Source organism: Etheostoma spectabile, unplaced genomic scaffold, assembly GCF_008692095.1.
Source record: "Etheostoma spectabile isolate EspeVRDwgs_2016 unplaced genomic scaffold, UIUC_Espe_1.0 scaffold00006416, whole genome shotgun sequence".
In the NCBI taxonomy this organism is placed as follows: domain Eukaryota; kingdom Metazoa; phylum Chordata; class Actinopteri; order Perciformes; family Percidae; genus Etheostoma; species Etheostoma spectabile.
The window spans coordinates 51,718-67,206 of record NW_022603377.1 but is presented as its reverse complement, the minus strand read 5'-3'; the positions used below and the strand labels follow the sequence as shown (position 1 = coordinate 67,206).

The following is a 15,489-nucleotide window of genomic DNA, read 5'->3' as shown; positions in this document are numbered from 1 at the left end:
ATATTAAAGAGATTTAAATATGTTTCATGCTGTCTGGACGGTGTGGACGGTCCAGGTGAACCTCTGGTCCTTCATACTGACTGTGGTTAAAGAGTCTCCAAGAATGGACCTCGTCTCTTCTGTCTCTGTTGCTGTGGATGAGTCTCCTCTTTGGAAACGTCTCCTGAGTAGAAGCACTTCGGCGGACTGGAGCCAATCATTTTAAGGGAGTCTGAGAGACCCCGTCCCCGTTGTTACAAGAGACCCTCCGTGGACAGTGGCCCAGGACACAGTCGTCCATATGAACATCCCCCCTGCCTGAGATGGAGAGTCCTACGAGCTGTTTCTACAAAGGTCTTTGTCTCTGTAGAGTGTTAATGGTTATATATATATATATATATATAGCAGGTGACGTGTGTGTGTGTGTGTGTGTGTGTGTGTGTGTTTCCTGTAGTCTCACCTTTGGTTTTCCTGACTCTCTTCCTGCAGAAAATCAGCAAAGCTGCTGATAATATGAGGACCAGGAGGACCAGAGGCAGACCCACATACAGCAGAGCTCTCTGGGCTGTTGGAGCAGAAGAACACGTTGGTTTGACACTTCCTGGTCCATTATTAAATATATCTGGCAGCAGAAACTGGACTACAAGGTACATGAGGGACCTGAAAGATCATTCATGTTGTGTTGGCCAACTAATAGTAACATCAACTTCATATTTTTAAATCAATACTCTATAACCCTTTTATAACATTTAAACCAATAAATATATGTTCTATGCAGACGAGCATACATATCCATGTATGTGCTGTAACAGTATATTCAAATACACACAACAAAGTAACCATACCTGAAGTTGGGTGTTTCTCTTGAGGCACGCTGGCTTCAGGGGAGGATGATGAAGGTGTGGAGGATGATGGGACTGATGGTGGAGAAGGTCTGGGAGGAGAGGTTGGAGCTGTGAAACATTAAAAACCCAATCAACCAGTCAGAGAGTGATTGTAGAGATCCAAAGAAGTGGTGCTGACCAGATGCTCCCTGCAGAGAACTCGGTGCTAACATCCATGTGTTTTAATCCCACAGCTAAATGCACAAGGTCATCAAAGGGTTTGGTGCTACAAGACTCCAATCAGCTGCAGTGGGGGGCCGTCTGACTTCATCACATATTTTACACATCAGCTGTTAAAGGAGCATTCATCAGAGTTCACCATGATGGAAATATGCAGCTCTAAATACAACTGTTAGACTAAACATGTTGAGTTATTGGAAACATCAGCAGCTGTCAGTGAACAGTTAATAACATGACTCTCAGGAGAAACTCACCCTCTGGAACTCGGAGCTCAATCTTACAGTATGATGATGAGAATGATCTGACCAAACCCCATCTGTACCGTCCTGAGTCTGACTGAGTCAGGTTTCTGATGCTCACATACAGAACTGTATCAGAAAACAATGGATATTTATATCTGATGCTGTATCTGCCTCTCTGAGCTGTGTCCTCTTCTGTCTCAATGAGAATGTCTCCGTCTTTACATTCATCCTTACAGAAGATTCTCCTCTTTCCACCCAACTTGAAGGAGCATCCAACGGTGATGTCTTCTCCTTCAGTTCTTGTTCTCTTGATGATTTTTGCATTGATGAGACCGATGTTTCCATCCTGCAGTGCTGTTAAAAAGATGACCAATCAATAGTTACTATGTGTACTTCCTGTAAGATGTTGCAGTCTGATATGTTTCACATTTCCATAAATCAAACCTAGATCCCCACAGTCCTACTGGGAGCGTCCCAGTTCAACCAGTCTGGGACTGAGGGGTAACACTTTAAACAACAGAGCATTAAAATAATCTCTCAGTCTGACTCAGATTTAATGTTCCTCAGAGAATAGTTTATTAGCTAGTTTCCTTTTTCTGATCAATTTCTTTGTAAGCCAAAGTGTTGGGATGGTTCCAGGTTTGTTGAGCCTCACAGAAAATCAATGAGTGGCATCTAATGCACCCTCAACACTAGCAGAGGGACTACTCCAACAGAGGCAGCACTGAGCTCTCCATTCACGGTGACATCAGCTCAGGTGCGCAGGACACTGAAGAGAACAAATCCCCGGAAGGCACCAGGCCCTGATAACATCCCAGGCCGTGCACTGAAGGTCTGCTTAGCAGAGCTGGCTGAGGTACTAACGGACATTTTTAATCTATCCCTCTCATTATCTTTTGTACCCACCTGTTTAAAGACCACTACCATTGTCCCCTCCCAAGAAAAACCCTGTAACATGTTTAAATGACTACCGTCCCATTGCACTCACTTCAATTGTGATGAAGTGTTTGAGAGGATAGTCATGACCCACATTAAAAAGACCATTCCAGACACACTGGACCCCTTACAGTTTGCTTATCATTGGAATCGATCCGTTGATGATGCAGTAAACACCACCATCCACACAGCCCTCACACATCTGGAGAACAAGGCAACGTATGTTCGAATGCTCTTTATTGATTACAGTTCAGCATTCAACACGGTCCTCCCAACCAAGCTGGCTGAGAAGCTCCTCATCCTTGGACTGGCACCTTCTCTCTGCAGCTGGGTCCTGGACTTTCTTACAGACAGACCCCAGACAGTCAGAGTTGGTACCCAGACATCAGGTACAAGGATGGTGAGCACAGGGACACCCCAGGGCTGTGTACTGAGCCCTCTGCTGTACACCCTCTTCACTTATGACTGTGCCCCCACTCAGCATAATACCACCATTATCAAGTTTGCGGATGACACAACAATCATCGGCCTGAGACAGACTATAGGGAGGAGGTGGCTCAGCTGGTGTCCTGGTGCCACATAAATAATCTCTCCTTAAATGCAGAGAAAACTAAGGAGATGATTATTGACCCGAAGAGGAGGAGAGATGATCAGCATGGCCCACTTTACATCGGTGAAGCACAGCTAGAGAGGGTGAAAACCTTTAAATTCCTCGGCACTTACATCAGTGAGGACCTCTCCTGGTCTCACAACACCCAGCATATTGTCAGTAAGTCTCAACAACGGCTGGACTTTTTAAGAAAGGTGAGGAAATTTGGTCTGTCCACCAAACTCCTTAGCAATTTCTATAGATGTACAGTGGAAAGCATCCTGACTAATTCCATCACAGTGTGGTTTGGAAACTGCACAGTACAGGAAAGGAAAGCTCTCAAGCGTGTGATTAAAACTGCACAATATATCTGTGGAACAGCTTTTCCATCACTGCAGGACATTTATAAAACCCGGGTAACTAAGAGGGCACATAACATTATCAGAGACACTACGCACCCTCAGCACATACTGTTCACATTGTTACCTTCTGGCAGACGTTATAGGAGCCTGAAAGCCAGAACATCCAGACTTAAAACCAGTTTTCATCCACAGGCCATCAGGCTGTTGAATGACTCAGTCTTCTGACAATTACAGTCGCAATCTAATCACTGTTTGCACTACACTGTGAATGTTTGCATTTGTTCAATGCATATGCTTTTTATAATGCTTTTAATGTCTTGCTGCTGCATGCAATTTTACACCTGAATCTTTTAAATTTGTTGTGTGTATATTGTGTACATTTTTATATTGTGGGAAACGTTGCAACTTAAGAATTTCATTGCATGGTGTAAAATCTGTGCATTTGACAAATAAATATCTTGAATCTTGAATCTCATCTCATTATGAAAAGAAAACATAAAGTCAGAGCCTGTTGTGGTGAGTTGATCCCCTTCCTTCCTCTTTCCTCCCCCTCTTTCTCTCCGTGAACCTCTACAGGTTTAGATCTGTGTGTGTTATGACAGAGTCACTCTTGAGAAACTGTTTTCCTTCTGCTGCAAAGCTGAACCGAGCGACTGTAAATGAATAAAAATGAAGATGTATTTCAGAGTAAAAAGAGAGAGAATGCTAGAAGTAGAAGCTGAGTTTACTCACTGAGGAAGAAGAGGCAGATCAGAGACTGACCCACGTTCATGTTGGAGGATCTGATGGTTTAACGCTGCCTCTCTTTCTTCTTCACTGGTAAACCAGGAACTGGACACTTCTCTAAATGAGGGAGGCCCTCCCCCAAACACATCCCCCCCACCCCCCCACACTCTCCTCCCTTCTTTGAGTCTTTCTGGTTGGAACTTAAAGAGGCATTAATGTCATATTGATGTGTTCACTAAAAGAAATCTCCATCTTTGCAAAAACATTTTGTCATGATGTAATTTTTCTCCAAGTTTAACCTGTTTAAAATAAATCAACTCATTTCAAGATGTTTCTAAAGTGGACCTGATCTATTTTCAGGTTACTACTTGTATTTTGTCCCTTTTGTGGGAGAGAGAAATAATGCACTTTAGATTTAAATTAAATTTTTTTTCTTTGTGACAACAATTTCAACCAAATAATTTAAAAAGTCAAACCCCAAAGAGATGCAGACTGATGTCCAGGGGAAAGACTTTCAGTCTGACTGGAGCTTTCTGATCTAACAGGATGTCATTGAGTGCTGATGTCACCACCTGGGGGAGCCATAGACCAGAACCCCACAGGGGGCTGGGTAAGTCTAGCCCCGTGGTGGAAGGAGGAGAAATGGACTCAGGAGGTCTTCACCTGGTGCTTCCATTTATTTCTTCATCAATCACATGGAAGTGCAGTATTGCACGGGTGACTTATTGCAAAAATATATACAAATTTTAAAAACAAACCCAAAACTAAATACTAACTATTCAATTTATCATCACAAACTGATATTAAACAAGATGAAAGGCAGAATCTGGCCCTGACTAATGGGTTCTTGCACCTGCACCCTTCCAGTCCAAAGCCTAGGCCTCTTTCCTTTAGACCACCTTGGTGAATGAAACCTTGGGCAAATCCACTAACCTAAAAAAAATGACATGGGTAGACCCATGACAGGCTGGACTAGAAGAACAGCTCTCAACTCTCTCATTCACATAATACATTATTTCATTTCATTAATTCACTTATTTCCACTAGTGGATTACAGTATAAAGGCTTTTCAATTAATGTGGAGAATTAAGGGAGTGCCTTGGGCCTCAGGGGGGCCACACGTCTGGGGGACCTCACGCCTGCCTGGTTTGACATCATGCTTTTTTCCTCTCTTTCTTTCGTCACTGATTTCAGAAACACTGGACTACAAAGACTTTATTGCTGAGTTTGAGGACAAGAAGGCAAGGACCGTGCCTTTCACTTCCTCCAGCGTGGTAAGTCGGAGTCTTTATAAAGCGATAGAAAGAATATAACGGGACATGCAGCTGAGCTGCCAAGCTGTAGGGCAGACGGCCTAGTATTCTGACAGCTAAATACACCGCTAGCTCTCTTAGCACCAAAATAAAAACACTACTATCTCTGTGGCAACGCCTTTCATCCTATTTTAGCATCTTTCAGCACCATGGACAGAGGTACACACACAGAGCAAGGCATGCAAGATCACACACACACACACACACACACACACAAACACACGGTAAGACTGTATTACTGTCTAAATGACGGCGGGCCCTTTGGGGGTTTACAGTCTACTTATGGCGTTTTTCCACTGTTTTTCCACTGTAACAGCTCGACTCGACTCGCCTCGACTCGCCTCTACTCGACTCGATGCATTCTGCGTCCATTTTCCGTTGCAGATTGAGTAACGTCTCAGCGTGGCTGGTCACTATAGCTACGCGTGATGATGTAATTTTCAAAGCGACTCACAACAGCACGTCGGCTACTCGCCGCGGCAAGAAGAAATGTTTTGTTTCAAAAGAAGCTAAAGGAAGCAACAAAAATCACCGCTGAAAAAAACAGGACTTTGGGAATTCCGACGGAGTTCAGACGTCAACATGACTATTGCTCACCAACATCAAAGGGTAAGTTAAGTTTCCTGGTAACGTTAGCTAACATTTACATGTGTTCAGCGTCGCAGTCAGTATTTACTAGACGCTATATAAAGTACATGAACTTTAGCAATCATGATTACACACCAAAATATGTCTGCTGTGTACTGTTTGGGTTTCAGAGCATTCACGCTTTGCAAAATCGCCGCCGCAAACCGTCCGACGGGTGAAAATCTCTGGTTCTGACCTGCCGGGCTTCGTATAATCTTTATGAGAGTCATGGAGAGGCTTATGACAACGAGTGGGATGCATCTGGGCCAGCAGAGCCAGGGGGGACACTGTCACAGGGTGCAGAGGAAGAAGGCCGGGAAGTACGGGAGGGTTTGATGCGCTACTTGAAAAGCTAAATAAAAACTTTTCTTAGATATTGTCTTGTTTTTTTTAAAGTAACAGTGTGCAATATTGGAAACAACACAAAGCCCCTAATGGCCCTTAATATTGAACAGTTGAAAAGTGAGAATAGTGCAGAGAGTAGATAATCTGTCGGTGTCCAGCTAGATTTTTTTAAACGTACCGTTTGTTCTGGACACACATTCTGCACTCTTTTTTGCTACAAACTCAGTGATAAGTGACGATTCTCTCCAACCAACCAGCAGTCTGCAGGTTTCCACGTCACCTTTTGGTATCGCCTCAGCTCGCTTGGAACCTCGACTGAGGTAGCACTAAAAAAAGTACCTGGTAGCAGGTCCCAAGAACTTTTTCTCGTAATGGAAAACCAAAAAAGGCAAGCAGAGTCGAGGCGAGTCGAGTAGATACCAAGCAGTGGAAAACCGCCATTACGCGTGCATCACCCCCCCCCCCGAAAGGGTTCTGAAACCCAAAGCCCGGATTCGGTGCATCCCTGATTTAAATGGGTCCGGGATAAGCCCCGAACCTCCTAAAGTCCTAGAAATGCTTCTGGTTGGTAATAAAATCCTTCCCTGCCATGAGCAGCAGCCAGGCTTCACTGTGCATTCAGCAGAAACTCTTGCTGACGTCCTCATTGGTGTTGTATCTAAGAGAGAGTAGAGTAGATGTGGTCCGGATCCCTGGAGGCTGGATCCAGACTCTGGTAGGTGGAGTCTGCACGGCTGGAGGGTGGAGGACAGTTCTCATACAGGTCAATCTGAACACAAATATACAATCAAAATACAGCAACAGAAACTTAACCACACATGTCAAACACTGTGGCTCCACGTCTGGATATGTAATCGTGTGATGTGAAAGCAGAAGTTGTCAACATTAAAGGAACACGCCAACTTATTAGGACTTTATCTTATCACCGTTACCCCCAGAGTTGGACCCCCCAGCATTAGCTTAGCTTAGCACAGATGCTGTAGGTAACCGGTCCAACTAGCTACTGCTCCCAATAAGTGACAAAATAACACCAACATGTTCCTGTTTACATGGTTTGATTTGTATAGTCAGAGTGTGTGTAAATAACAAGGTCACATGACACACAGCCATCTTCTAACCGCATACTAAGTGGCAACTATGTTCTCAGAAAGGCGAAGCACTGCTACTTCTACTTGGGCGGAGTGATTTGCTTGCAGCACCTGAGAAGCCTGGTCACGGAGCAGAGAGTTCGCCTGGAGTTTGCTCAGAGTTGGAGTAATAGAGTCGACAATTGTTAGATACTAAAAGCATAGTTTACAATCATTGGTGTTTGCTGAGACAATTAACAGGGAAGACCAGGTAAAACCATGATGTTTGATAGAATTCCGACCAAAGACGCTGACCGCTGAATCTATGGACACTTGCTCTGGATATGGATCCAAATACACCTGTAGCCACCTTCAAGAACCATCCTGTTTGCTCAGAATATTTAACTGAGGATTATTAATATGAAAAAATGAAATTGGCCACACAGACACATGGCTGTGTGTCATGTGACCTTGTTATCTATACACACTCTGACTATACAAATCAAACCATGTAAACAGGAACATGTTGGTGTTATTTTGTCACTTATTGGGAGCAGTAGCTAGTTGGAGCCGGTTACCTGCAGCTTCTGTGCTAGGCTAAGCTAATGCTGGGTGCATGAGACAGAGTTACAGCAGCACGGAGATGAGAAGGGTATGTGTGGACTAGTCTAACTCTGGGGGTAATGGTGATAAGCTAAAGTCCTAATAAGTCGGCGTGTTCCTTTGAACATTTCTACAGAGGGAAACAGAAGCTGTGTATGCATCTACATTTTGGTGGAACAATAGTAGGTAATGAGTGTTTGGGTTATGTACAACATCGTGGATCTAGACTAGAGTGGTGTTCACAACTAGTTTCCAGTTAAAACCCTGTTCCTATTTCAGATTTTAGTGGACTATCACTTCATTGATGGCCTGACTGGCAAGACTCTCAGTGTCTCCACAAATAAACTACAACATAAAAAGTCACATCTTCAGCACAGTGCATCAGCAGCCTTATTAAAAGATAACAGTGAGAGTTAACAAAGATAGATGAGATAGAGAAAGTCACCTCAGTCCTGGTGATGTCTGTGGTTCCTCTCTTGTTAGAACCTGAGGAACAGACAAAGTGTTTCTCTCTCTCTGGAATGAGGAATTATTAAAACGGTGCAGATCATGTTGAAAGATAACTCACCATCAGAGTGCTCAGTCCTCTTTTTGTAGAAGAGCAGCAGAACAGCAGACAGCACCACCACCACCACCACCACCGCTACAGGGACACACACACCCAAAACCAGGGGGAGAACTGGAGGAGACAGACAGACAGACAGAGAGAGAGAGAGAGAGAACAGAGACAGGATGACAAATCTAAGGAATTTCATCTGATCAAGTAAAGATGAAATAATTTTAAAAATCCTTGTGAATTTTCGTCATGATGTTGACTTAATTAATCAGAATTAAATTAAATCAGAATTTAATTCAAATGAAAATTGAATGTTAAACTTTCTGTCGTTGTTGGCCGTTGTGTGACAAACATCATAACCTCTTTGAAAAATTCCAGTCAGGTTTCCGCTCTGCCCACAGTACAGAGACAGCCCTAGTCAGAGTCACAAATGACCTCCTCATATCATCCGATGCTGGCTCCTCATCCCTCCTCATCCTCCTTGACCTTTCTGCTGCATTTGATAATGTCGACCATGGCATTCTTTTTAACCGGCTCCACCTCACCACTGGACTAAATGACACTGCCCTCAGTTGGTTCAGATCGTATCTCACAAACCGGACAGAATACATCTCCCTAGGCAACTCCAAATCAAATCCGCACACACTTACTTGTGGTGTCCCCCAGGGGTCAGTCCTTTGCCCCATCCTCTTCTTCCTCTACCTTATCCCCCTTGGCCAAATCGTCAGCTGCCACAATATTTCTTTTCACTGCTATGCTGATGACATACAGCTCTATGTAAATGTCACAACTGACACCCCAACCTCACAATCATCCTCATCAAAACTCACCACCTGTCTGAAGGAGATAAAGGTACGGATGGAGCAAAACTTTCTTCAACTCAATAGCTCCAAAAACGAAGCCATCCTGGTTGGAACTCCTCATCAGACCAAATCATCATCCATAACCAGCATCACCTTTTCCAGTACTAACATCCCGCTCTCATCAACAGTTAGCAATATTGGTGTAAAATGGACTCTCAACTCACTTTGAAGCCCATATAAATCACCTGTGCAAGACCTCTTTCTACCACCTCCGTAACATCTCCAAACTCCGACCCATTCTCTCCCTCCCAGACGCCGAAAAGCTGGTTCATTCCTTTGTCTCCACCAGACTGGACTATTGCAACGCACTTCTCAATGGGATCCCTAGAAAGAGTCTGCAGAGGCTTCAGTACATTCAAAACTCTGCAGCTAGGATCCTGATAAGAGTGCGGAAACATGAGCATATTACCCCCATTCTCCACTCACTACACCGGCCCCCCATCTCCACCAGGATTGAGTTTAAGGTTTCCCTTCTCACACATCAATGCATCCATGGACATGCTCCCCCCTACCTCAAAGAACTTATCAAACCACAGAACACAACCCTCTCCCTTTACTCCGCTCACTTAAACCTCCTCCACATTCCCAGAAGCAGACTCAGGACAATGGGAGATAGGGCATTTTGTGCTGCTGCACAAAATTTATTATTATTATTATTATTATGATGAGCTGAATCAGAAATATAAATCATAAACAATTGTACCTGAAGGTACTGAAAGCCTCTGATAAAGAGGATTCAGGACTTCATTTGAAGACCCAGGAGATGTAGCTAAATGCTCTGTGCATTACTGTAACTGGATGTAAAACTTCCTTCAGATGCAACCACTAACTTGACTTGTTACTGTTAACCCCTTCCCCCCCGCCCTCCAACACGCATCCATAAGAAAGAGAAAGCAGGAGACAGGAGAAGCTCTTGGTGTCTGTTCTGGTCTAGTCTGGTCTGGTCTGGTCTTGACTCGGTCTGGATACACTCTGGTCTCAGTGTTGACTTGGTCTCCGTTTAGTTGGTCTAAGTCTAGATCCACACTGTCTACTACTGGGATTGCTCCGGCAACGTCGGAAATCTCGCTGGATGTCCGTTACCTTATTTTTCTCTCTGTTGGCGTTCTAAACTCCGGTGGATTCATGAAGACTCTGGTGTACTGGTCCTCAGATCTCTGCAGGGTAAATCCAGACAGCTAGCTAGACTATCTGTCCAATCTGAGTTTTCTGTTGCGAGACTCAAACAACTTTTGAACGTACACCACCAAAACAAGTTCCTTACTGAGACTAGGGTCAGAGGCAACATGGCTCTGTGTGCTTAGTGCCAAGACTATTATGATTGGTTTTAAGAAAGGCCGATAAACCAGAGCTCGTTTTTCTCCCATCCAGGAATAATCTGTGGACTAGCCAGACCCTCCTTTGCTGCACTGTGGAGCAAGGTCTGGCAGAGAACACTGCTCCACACATATATTACAGCAAAAAGAGAGCTGCAGAGTTTTACACACCACTTAGCACACACCACCTAACTCCCCAGCCTCTCTGTCCCACCATTGTTGGCAATGTACCTGAAATGGGCACTGGGGTCTGTGATGTCATCAGTGTGGAGGATGATGGGACTGATGTTGAAGGAGGTCTGGGAGGAGAGGTTGGAGCTGGGAAACATTAAAAACCCAATCAACCAGTCAGAGAGTGATTGTAGAGATCCAAAGAAGTGGTGCTGACCAGATGCTCCCTGCAGAGAACTCGGTGCTAACATCCATGTGTTTTAATCCCACAGCTAAATGCACAAGGTCATCAATGGGTTTGGTGCTACAAGACTCCAATCAGCTGCAGTGGGGGGCCGTCTGACTTCATCACATATTTTACACATCAGCTGTTAAAGGAGCATTCATCAGAGTTCACCATGATGGAAATATGCAGCTCTAAATACAACTGTTAGACTAAACATGTTGAGTTATTGGAAACATCAGCAGCTGTCAGTCAACAGTTAATAACATGACTCTCAGTAGAAACTCACCCTCTGGAACTCGGAGCTCAATCTCCTGGTATGATGGTGGGAATAAGAAAGATCGGTCCAAACCACATCTGTACCGCCCTGAGTCTGACTGAGTCAGGTTTCTGATGCTCACATACAGAACTGTGTTATGTAATGGAAATAATCCTTCTTTATATCTGATGCTGTATCTGCCTCTCTGAGCTGTGTCCTTTTCTGTCTCAATGAGAATGTCTCTTCTTTACATTCACCCTTACAGAAGATTTTCCTATGTCCAGGGAAAGTAAAGAAGCATCTAACTGTGATGTCTCCTCCTTCAGTTCCTGTTCTCTTGATGATTTCTGCATTGATGAGACCGATGTTTCCATCCTGCAGTGCTGTTAAAAAGATGACCAATCAATAGTTACTATGTGTACTTCCTGTAAGATGTTGCAGTCTGATTTGTTTCACATTTCCATAAATCAAACCTAGATCCCCACAGTCCTACTGGGAGCGTCCCAGTTCAACCAGTCTGGGACTGAGGGGTAACACTTTAAAACAACAGAGATCTGGATTCTTTCAGATTTCAAGCATTAAAATAATCTCCCAGTCTGATTTAATATCCCCAGAGAATAAAATCAACTCAAAAAGCAATGAAGGGACTGAGTCAACAATAATGAACCCCATGGGAACATTACTGTGTTCAGACTGAATGGGGGGGCAGTTTTAGAGGCAGCACGGCTACATACAACGTCAAAGTTTGACTTTATCCTGGGCTTTATGAATCTGCCTCCAAACACACCCAGACAGTCAGAAGGACAGAACCTTTGTTTGGAGCAGTGTATGAATGATACATATGATGATAAGCATAAACATCATTGAGTGAGAGTTATGTCAGACTGATTTTGATTGATCATAACTTGTCTGATTTTTTTCAAAAGATTGATTTTCTTCTCAACTATCTGCAGATGTAGTCCGATAGCAGCTCCACTCGGGGCGGGTGGAGCTACAGAGCTCAAACAAACGCCCCTTTTGTTTTATCTTTTATATTTACATTTCCTGTGTGAAACACTGAAACTTAACTTCTCTCCTCCCACTGACCCACCACTGCTCAGTTATTCCAGACTCAGCTGATCCTCCAGACCTGGGGCCTGTTGCACGAAAGTAGAATAAAGATATCCAGGATAAGTGAAAAAGCGCAGCTTGACTTAGTGGGACCTGCTCATCCTGGCTTAATCGGTTACACGTTACCGAGCCAGGATGAACAGGTGGAGCTATGTCAAGCCAGGTGGAGATGGCCAGGATAAGTGCACGTTCACGGCTTTCTCAAATAGACCACGTTATCGATCACAGATTTACTGATGCAGAGATGAGAAGACGCATGCGCCATATGTTTCACCCAATGAGCAGCAGCTTCTAATGGACAGTAACGAGGAGGGAAGAATATGCAAAAAGGGAAATACGGCTCTTATCAAACGGAGAGAAAAAGCCCAACATAGCGAACCTGACTGAATGTGTGGGGATGTAAAAATATAGCCTTTGCCTCAAAAGTGAGCAGAGGGAACTAATGTTCCTCGGGAAAGGAACCAAGGACTTTAGGCTTAATTTCAAACCCTTATTCACAACGTGAGAACATGTTTTACAACCATGCACAAATCTTTATAAGATGTTCCTAATTTTTTGTACAATTAATGTTCATACAGAACAATCAGAAAGGGACAACAACTAGAAAAAAAGTAAGTGACTTCAATACACGCTGTGAGCATATGTAAAACAATATTCATGTTTTTTATTCTTCTGACAAGTGACCGCACCAAAATAAAAAGATTAAGAAGCATTGTGGTGTTCCCAGTGTGATGAATGATAACTACACTTTATACGTACAAAGGCCATGTTATTAGTCCGGTGATGTGAGACTTATTGAGAAGATTATGGAACCAAAATAAGCTATAATAAAAAAAAAACATTAGGCCCACTTATTAGGAAGTAACACAAACTACCCTTTATTAGAGAAGGACAAGCAACAAGAAAATGAATCATGAATGTATTGGTCTCTGACCAGTCTGCCATTAATATCATCTGGGAATATCGCTACATTAATATCATCTTGGAATATCGCTACATTAATATCATCTGGAATATCACTACATTAATATCGTCACACTTAATCTCCGGAGCGTCCTGTAGAAACCTGAAGCTGAGACCACGGACGCTGCGCTGCTCATCTCTACTTTTACAGAGAGAGTGGACACTGACGCGACTCGCAGGTCTGCCGGCGGCCACCGGCCACCGGGCACCAGGCACCAGGCACCGGGCACCGGGCGCACGCCAGGCAGCCTCGACACACCACCGTCCCACCGGGAAAAGTCCCACTCCGCATTGGGGTAGCAGTGCAACCATTCCTAACATCTAAACAGCTGTAGTAGGGTTTAAATCAAACTCGCGAAAACAATAGTGACAAGTAGGCCTAGGCTAATGCATGTTAATAAAAATAAAGCAGAACACATGCAGAAGACAACGCAATAACTGTTAAACACGTTTATTTCGGATCAGACGGCAGCTGATTTGACACATGAGACTCCAGGATTAATCTTAGCCCGGCTGTTAGCCTGCTCTGGACCAGGCTAGCCGCAAAGAATAAATCTCCATGGTAACTTGGCTGGGCTTAATTCAATCTGGTTTCGTGCAACAGAGTCAAAGCTAAATTCATCCAGGATAACTTGAATATCCCGGCTTAATCCCTTATCCTGGTTTCGTACAACAGGCCCTGGTTCCCACAGAGCTTTAGTTTGGCCCCTGAAGGAAGAGGACGTTTTAATTGGTTGTCCCACTTCCAAAGCTCTGATTGGTTGTTTCTCAAACCGTCAATGTTCACATCACCACCACAAATATTAGAATTACTGAACCAACTGGAGTTTAAATATGTCTCCAACACTTGAGTGGAGAACGTTGTCCAACACACCAATACATAAAACCAGACTGTCCCATCATAATCATGGGGGAGAAGGGGGGAGGAAACGGGGAGGGGTGTGTGTGTTCTGTTCTGTTTGAGTGTAGTCTATATTATTAAGGAGAGGGGGGGGGGGGTCTTATCTTTCACTCATCCCATGATTATATTTTTCTCATTTATTCTGACTAAAATATATTTAGGCGGTCAAGTCCATCAGCACCAACAGAAATTGTCGCCACGGTAACATGTTCTCTCTTTATCCAAAAATAGAGCCCTCTTTTTTAATGTTTGCCTTAAATCTATTGTTTTCATAAAATTTTGAGAGGGTGATGAAGGGACCAAAGAAAAAACTGCAAAGGGCATTTTAGGAATAGAAGATTCAGCCTCCCTCCCCCCAAAATAGGTTATCAGTCCCTAAAAGATCAGAACCAAACGTGTAAGATATCGTACTATCCTATAAGATATGAAAAGCATCTAAAATGTAAACCTATGAAACATTTCATTTTATATGTTAGTATACATTTGTTTTTTCTTCTCCTTCACCACTTATGAGAACGACGTTGGTGATTTTCTCTTGTGAAATGAGGTTTTGCTCAACATGAGACTCAACCCAACTGAACATCCTGTTTGACCAGAAACCAACATGTTGTAAGACTGAGACGAGAGGTGATGAAACCCAGTCCATCAATAAGAAACTGTTTCCCTTCTGCTGCAAAGAGAAAGAAATAAGAAGTAAAAAGCTGAGTTTACTCACTGAGGAAGAAGAAGCAGATCAGAGACTGACCCACGTTCATGTTGGAGGATCTGATGGTTTAACGCTGCCTCTCTTTCTTCTTCACTGGTAAACCAGGAACTGGTCACTTCTCTAAATGATGGAGTCCCTCCCCAAACACTTCACGCCCCCCCCCCCTCTCCCCTTCTTTGAGTCTTTTTGGTTGGAACTTTGAGCCATTAATGTCATATTGATGTGTACACTAAAAGAAATCTCTCTCTTTGTAAATATGTCATTTTCTCCAAGTTTAACCGTTTCCCCCAAAAATTAAATTAATTTCAAGATGTTTCTAATATGGACCTGTTGTATTTTCAGGTTCCTACTTGTATTTTGGGGTTCTACTATAACATGTTTGCATGCTTTAGTTAGTTTGACGGCATTTTACTTACTCAGTCTACCATATTTTCATTGTCTATTTCTTGCCTGTATTTCTTTCGTGCTTACTTGTTTGTGTGTTATTGTTTTGTTTTTTGTTTTTTGCTGTTGCTGCTATGCTGCTACTTGTAACGACAGAATTTCCCCGTCGTGGGATAAATAAAGT

The 15,489-nt window shown here is 43.4% G+C and overlaps 2 long non-coding RNA genes across 2 annotated transcripts; both read right to left on the bottom strand.

Annotated features, from left to right (window-relative positions):
* Positions 1 to 1,350: 1,350 nt before the first annotated feature.
* LOC116678077 (uncharacterized) lies at positions 1,351 to 4,000 on the bottom strand. The gene is made up of 2 exons (XR_004329156.1): positions 3,905 to 4,000; positions 1,351 to 1,639 (listed from the first exon to the last, which is right to left on the bottom strand). It is a non-coding gene; the product is annotated as an uncharacterized LOC116678077 (long non-coding RNA).
* A 2,673-nt stretch (positions 4,001 to 6,673) lies between these two features.
* On the bottom strand, positions 6,674 to 8,524 carry LOC116678075 (uncharacterized). Its single transcript, XR_004329154.1, has 3 exons — positions 8,422 to 8,524; positions 8,299 to 8,339; positions 6,674 to 6,952 (listed from the first exon to the last, which is right to left on the bottom strand). It is a non-coding gene; the product is annotated as an uncharacterized LOC116678075 (long non-coding RNA).
* Positions 8,525 to 15,489: the final 6,965 nt, after the last annotated feature.